This window comes from Maylandia zebra, linkage group LG6 (genome assembly GCF_041146795.1).
Source record: "Maylandia zebra isolate NMK-2024a linkage group LG6, Mzebra_GT3a, whole genome shotgun sequence".
Lineage (NCBI taxonomy): Eukaryota > Metazoa > Chordata > Actinopteri > Cichliformes > Cichlidae > Maylandia > Maylandia zebra.
In genome coordinates, this window is record NC_135172.1 from 17,539,735 (window position 1) to 17,546,622 (window position 6,888).

Genomic DNA, 6,888 nt, shown 5'->3' on the forward strand with positions numbered 1-6,888 from the left:
CACAGGTCATCACTGCCCCTACCACAGAGAAGAACACACTGCTTGACCTAATTTTCATTTCTCAGTCAGATCGATGTCTCCATTCTGGAGTCATGAAGACCTACCATAGTTACCATGACCCAGTATACTGTGTATTGTCCTGTGATGATTCATGATCTAGATCTTTGAATACAGTAAGTAATTTCTATATTTTTGAATGACTTAAGAAAGTAGAGCGATATTTAAAAGTTGACGCTCTGCATTGCAGTATAATGGTTGAATTGTTTACATAAAATACAATTACATGAATTAAGTAATGATATCAGTAAAAGATGACAATTTTATTTATCACAGAAAATCTAAAATTCACTAACAGTAACCTATAAATGTCAGAAAAATCAAATATAGCAGTTTAAAATGAATAGTGTAGGCATATCCTCTCTGCAGCCAGGCTTCAACATCCTGCCAGGCTGCCCCAGTCTCACTGTGGCTGGGAGGGAGGGAGGGTGGACCAGAGGATTGCCTACACAACACATAAATGTTCAACAGCTTCTTCATTGTTTCTGAGAGAACAACAATGACTAAAGGTTGCTTTTTAAACAAACAAACAAACAAACAAACAAACAAACAAACAAACAAACAAACAAACAAACAAACAAACAAACCTAATTACAGCAATAATGACAGTTAAGCCACTTTATGTGTGCCTCTATTTTGAAATACTATTTACAAAAATGTTATTATTTTGGTTTGTTATAAACTTTAAACTTTTTCAAAAGTATACGATTATATTTTTGGACAAATCTTTCGATGAAACATACATTTTTATGAGCTTTTATCATGTTTCGGCCAGTGCAATCATCAGGGTGGGTCTGGGTTGATAACTGCACATTTCTGGCCAGAAATGTTTCAGCAGTGTTACATAAGTAGTACATATGTAACACTTGCTTTCTGTTACCAGCTGATACCCTACATTTGTATAGACATTGGATGGTGTGAGGTTGGGGAGTTGAGTGGGGGGGGGGGGTTTACGGTGGGAGCTGAGGGGGGGGGGGGGGGTGTTAGGTTTCCTTTTTTCTTTTTTAAGAGAGACACAGTCCTCCTGTGTCTTCTCCAAGCTTCACATGTAAGATCCAACAGTGTGAAGCACATAGCAGCTAGAAACTGTAATGCCACAGATCAGAGAGGCTTCATCATCACCATCTTCATCGCCGTACGATCAGAGCGTGAGACTTCACATCTGGAGCACAGGAGACATTCTGTGATAAGTCCTCCTTCTAGCTTGTCCCACAAGCAGTCGGTGAGATTTACTCACAACAAAAAGGGTTAATGACATTATTTCCATGAAAACATGTATTCATTCTTTGTGAAGTGTTTAAATTGTGTTTTCACTTGACCTTAGGAGTGTTAGAGTGTATTGTAATGTCTGTACTCAGGTGTTTCCCTCTGTGATCCATCCCCATCAGAGCTGAGACACTCAGGACTGAACAGACTGCACAGTTTCTGTGACTGAGCCTTCTTTGAAACCACTCATGATAGAAGGGCTTCATATTTGCAGCAGCACTACTACAGGTATTCAGTTTATTACAGGATGTGTTTGTTTCTTAGGACCAGCTCTGAGTGCACACTACCTAACATATACACCTTTCTGTTCATTACAAACCAACTACTCTGGATCATACGGCCAGTTGGCAGGAATGTTGCTGCAGGAAAACATCCCTGGAGATCACCATCATTGTCAGACTGACTGTGCCTCCTCTGTGCAGTGTCAAGATCCTCTCTAAATGAGTGTGTAAGTTAACATTTTCATTATTTTATTCCCTTTGACAAGACAAGTATCACTGATATTTACATTTACAACTACATATGTTCCCGTTTTCTGCTCTTCTTTTAAAGTCCTCAGCTATCCTGCTTCTGTGCTGCTTGCCACACATCAAACACTGGCCGGATGACAGGGAGGATCCACTCTGAAGTCACTGGACGTGATGAGGATCATATGGGACTTCATAGTTTCACAGAAACATTGTGCTCTGTGATTACAGGTTTTAAATGGACATAATGACTGCCTCTCTCTGATCAACAGGCTAAAGGATTGTTTTCATTGTTAGTGCTCTGTACAATGTATGCTTATTTAATATTTCATCACAGAGCAAACCTTTATTTATTTAACATTTTTTTTATTTTGTTTTAATGTTGAATTAACTGTGGGGATTTTTTTAAGTGGGCACTTGGGATGTCATATGACCAGAAATGTGGTAACTGGAATTCAACAGTATGGAAGAAAAAATCTGCTGAGAACGAAACACATACAAAAACCCCCAAGAAAATTCAAATTCATTCCATGTAATCCAATCTAAAACATTTTAAACTGCTGAACAGCAACACAAACAGTGTTAAAAAACAGTGTTAACAGAATGATTATGATGATTTTGTACCAAAGTTTCAGGTCACATGGCACACCTAGTGTGTAGTGTGGGGTATCAGCTGGTAAGTATAGGTTTTTTCATATTTGTGTCCTTAGAGTTTAGATAGATAAAGCCTTGTGTATAATAATTAGTCATAACCACAACTCAAAGTCAGGGACTAACTAAATTTGGGACTTTGTGTCTGAGCCCAGGTTAAAACAATGTGTAAAAAAGCATTTAGTGGCATGGCTGAACAATGCTGTATTGATACTTATTTATCCATGTTCACAAAAAGGACTAATGTGTTTATTTGATTATTTGCATGTGTTAAACTGTGTCACCACCTTAGGCTTTCATTTGAGTTTACTCACAAATCTCTATACAGTTCTCTTTTACCACTGTGTGGACTCTGTTTACATTAAAACATAAAAAAGAATGAGTAATAAAAAGATGTGTAGACAGATCAGAAGATTAAGTAGACCGATAGAAAAAGCTGTTCAGCCATGTTCTAAGAAACCAACACAATTTAAAGGTTCAGGATTGTGGTTTTAAAAGTTGAATTTTCATGTATTTCATATGTTGCTCATTATTTTTTATTTAGTTATTTAATTTAGTTATTTTTCTTTATTCTACCAGTCCTTTTCAGAAAGAAGCTGTAAAATATGACTTAAGATTTTTATGTTATTTTCTATGACATACAAAACAAATTGATGTATGTAATACTATTAAACATGATATACACATGTGTATATGTCTGAAAAACATCATGCTGTATATTAAAGTTTGTATTTTCTGCAGAATGTTTGTTCATCTTTTAAGTTCATTTCAATTAGAAGAATATGAACTTTTAATATTCATTCAGAGGTTTTCTGACTCTAAATTTTCTTTTGTCATTACTCATCTTTTTATTATTTACATTTTAAACATGCTTAGCTTTTTCCAACTTCTTCTGTGTGAACATCAGCTTTCAAAAGTTCTGCACTTTTATTTTCAGGTTAAAAATTCTGTATTTTCCAGCTCATTCAGATTTTTAACTTAACATTCAGCAATTAATTCATTTCAGTGCATACATTCAGATTCAAGCATTCACACTGCAGTTTCTTCAGAAAATGCACTTTCTAGTTAGTGTGAATGCTTGAAAAGCATTCACAGTATTGTTCTTCTAATCTTTATTATTATATTTTATTTTTCCGTACGTTTTTTGAAAGCCTACTCCTTCAAAACCGTTCAACTTAGAAAAACCATTCAAACATCGTTAGATTCCTATTATTTTGGACAACATTGCTTCTATTTTTCTCATTTTTAACATTTATATTTTTAATTTTATTCAACTTTATTCAACAAAAATTTCCCATGTATTTCAATGGGGAGACCCTTCAAATTCTCATTCAACTTACTCATTTTTAAACTCTTACTACTTCAACATACGTTCACATAGAGCCACCATTCAAACTTTAAAACGAAGACAAGACATTCAACTATTCAACTTGTATTTATCTTTTCAATATCTATTATACTTTTTCTTCAGTTCCAGTTTAAGTTTCATGATGTTTTTTCACCCGTTTCAGAGTTTATAATGGGTGTGTATGGGACGGAATGTTGGGGCTAGAGTGAGGCAGCTCAACTGCTAGAGTGAGAGGAGCAAAAAAAATAATCTTAAAATCTTTTTTAAAACTGCTGCTGTGTCCGCAGCGTTTGCTCTACAGGTATGATTTTACCCTCAAAACGTAGCCATGGCTGTCCTCTTTCATCCAATGTGTTTACTATTGTACTAGGTGTTATGGTTCTTTCATAAATGTCACCAATGCACAGCCTCCTCCCTCCAACTCTTCCATAGACTCTAATGTTAAAATGGCTCAGAAGGTTCGTTTGAAAATCAGAAGAGCATGGTGTCTTTCCACTGTCACCACGTCCATATAATAAACTCCACAGACATGAAAACTGAGAATTTGGTAGACTAGACATTGCTGTCGCTCACAGTGAAAGAATTTTGTCAATACGACTTTTACTTTTCATTTGGGAACGATTTGTTTCGGCCTGACTTTTCTGTTCATTTTAAGCAGCAAAAGTGAGGTGCATGTCTGTGTGCGTGTGTATGGAGCCATTGGGTGCGGTCACTATAGCAACCAGGCTCACACCTGCCTGCTTAACGAGCTCTGCCTGCCACTGTACCAAGATCCATCTTAAACACTTCTCTTTCAACTGCTGCTGTGTCCACAGTGTTACAGCCATCATTTTACCCTCAAATTGTCGCCATTATTGTTCTCTTTCCAACACCGTATCTTTCAAAGCTCAGGCATTTAAACTTTTTAAACTGTGTGGATCAAAGTGGAGGGATCACATTTGAGTCATTCAGTGATTCAAAGAATATGACCTTTTAATATTCATTCAGATGTTTTCTGACTCTAAATGTTCTTTTCTCATTTCTTAGGGTTTTCTAATTTACATTTAAAACATTTTCAGTTTTTTTCCAACTCCTTCTTCTGTGTAACTTTCAGCTTTTAGCAGTTCAGCACCTTTGTTTTCAGGTTAAATTCGGTTTTTTTTGTTTTTTTTTAATCTCATTCAAGATTTTTAACTCAAAATTCAGCAATTAATTCATTTCAGTGCATACATTCAGATTCAAGCATTCACACTGCAGTTTCTTCAGAAAATGCACTTTCTAGTTATTATATTTTATCTATTCCGTACGTTTTTTGAAAGCCTACTCCTTCAAAACCGTTCAACTTAGAAAAACCATTCAAACACCATTAGATTCCTATTCTTTTGGACATGATTGCTTGTATTTTTCTCATTTTTAACATTTATATTTTTAATTTTATTCAACTTTATTCAACAAAAATTTCCCATGTATTTCAATGGGGAGACCCTTCAAATTCTCATTCAACTTACTCATTTTTAAACTCTTACTACTTCAACATACGTTCACATAGAGCCACCATTCAAACTTTAAAACGAAGACAAGACATTCAACTATTCAACTTGTATTTATCTTTTCAATATCTATTATACTTTTTCTTCAGTTCCAGTTTAAGTTTCATGATGTTTTTTCACCCGTTTCAGAGTTTATAATGGGTGTGTATGGGACGGAATGTTGGGGCTAGAGTGAGGCAGCTCAACTGCTAGAGTGAGAGGAGCAAAAAAATTAATCTTAAAATCTTTTTTAAAACTGCTGCTGTGTCCGCAGCGTTTGCTCTACATGTATGATTTTACCCTCAAAACGTAGCCATGGCTGTCCTCTTTCATCCAATGTGTTTACTATTGTCCTAGGTGTTACGGTTCTTTCATAAATGTCACCAATGCACAGCCTCCTCCTTCCAACTCTTCCATAGACTCTAATGTTAAAATGGCTCAGAAGGTTCGTTTGAAAATCAGAAGAGCATGGTGTCTTTCCACTGTCACCACGTCCATATAATAAACTCCACAGGCATGAAAACTGAGAATTCAGTAGACTAGACATTGCTGTCACTCACGGTGAAAGAATTTTGTCAATACGACTTTTACTTTTCATTTGGGAACGATTTGTTTCGGCCTGACTTTTCTGTTCATTTTAAGCAGCAAAAGTGAGGCGCATGTCTGTGTACGTGTGTATGGAGCCCTTGGGTGCGGTCACTATAGCAACCAGGCTCACACCTGCCTGCTTAACGAGCTCTCTCTCTCTCTCTGCCAAGATTCATCTTAAACACTTCTCTTTCAACTGCTGCTGTGTCCACAGTGTTACAGCCATCATTTTACCCTCAAAACGTCGCCATCGTTGTTCTTTTTCCAACACTGTTTTTCAAAGCTCAGACTTTTACATTTTTTAAACTGTGTGGATCCAAGCAGAGGGATCACATTTTAGTCATTCAGTGATTCAAAGAATATGACCTTTTAATATTCATTCAGATGTTTTCTGACTCTAAATGTTCTTTTCTCATTTCTTAGGGTTTTCTAATTTACATTTAAAACATTTTCAGTTTTTTTCCAACTCCTTCTTCTGTGTAACCTTCAGCTTTTAGCAGTTCAGCACCTTTGTTTTCAGGTTAAATTCGTTTTTTTTGTTTTTTTTTAATCTCATTCAATATTTTTAACTCAAAATTCAGCAATTAATTCATTTCAGTGCATACATTCAGATTCAAGCATTCACACTGCAGTTTCTTCAGAAAATGCACTTTCTAGTTAGTCATGTTTTTCATTTTCTGCCATCTGTTTGATTTATTTTGATCAAGCAAATGGTCCTAACCCTAAGAAAGAAGTTTGTTGAGTTTAATTATCATTTCCTTGGTTTTGCTACGAAAAAGAGAAAATCACAAAGGAATACCTTTTTTTTCTGGATCAAATGCGGAGAATATCAGAACGCTGTGATTGAACTTTATGAGACAGGCCTGAAGTCATCTGTGTAATGTTGTGTTTGTGTGTGCTACCGTGTGTCCAGGGCTTCAGCTGGCACGATAACACAGGCTGAGCGTTGCGAGTAAATCTTTGTAGAGGTGCTTGGCTCACCTTCTTGGTGCAAACTGCGCGC

The 6,888-nt window shown here is 36.1% G+C and overlaps 1 long non-coding RNA gene across 1 annotated transcript; it reads left to right on the plus strand.

Moving 5' to 3' along the window:
- The first annotated feature begins 1,670 nt into the window (after positions 1–1,670).
- LOC143418983 (uncharacterized) lies at positions 1,671–3,131 on the plus strand. Its single transcript, XR_013098929.1, has 2 exons — positions 1,671–1,771; positions 1,876–3,131. It is a non-coding gene; the product is annotated as an uncharacterized LOC143418983 (long non-coding RNA).
- The last annotated feature ends 3,757 nt before the right edge of the window (positions 3,132–6,888 follow it).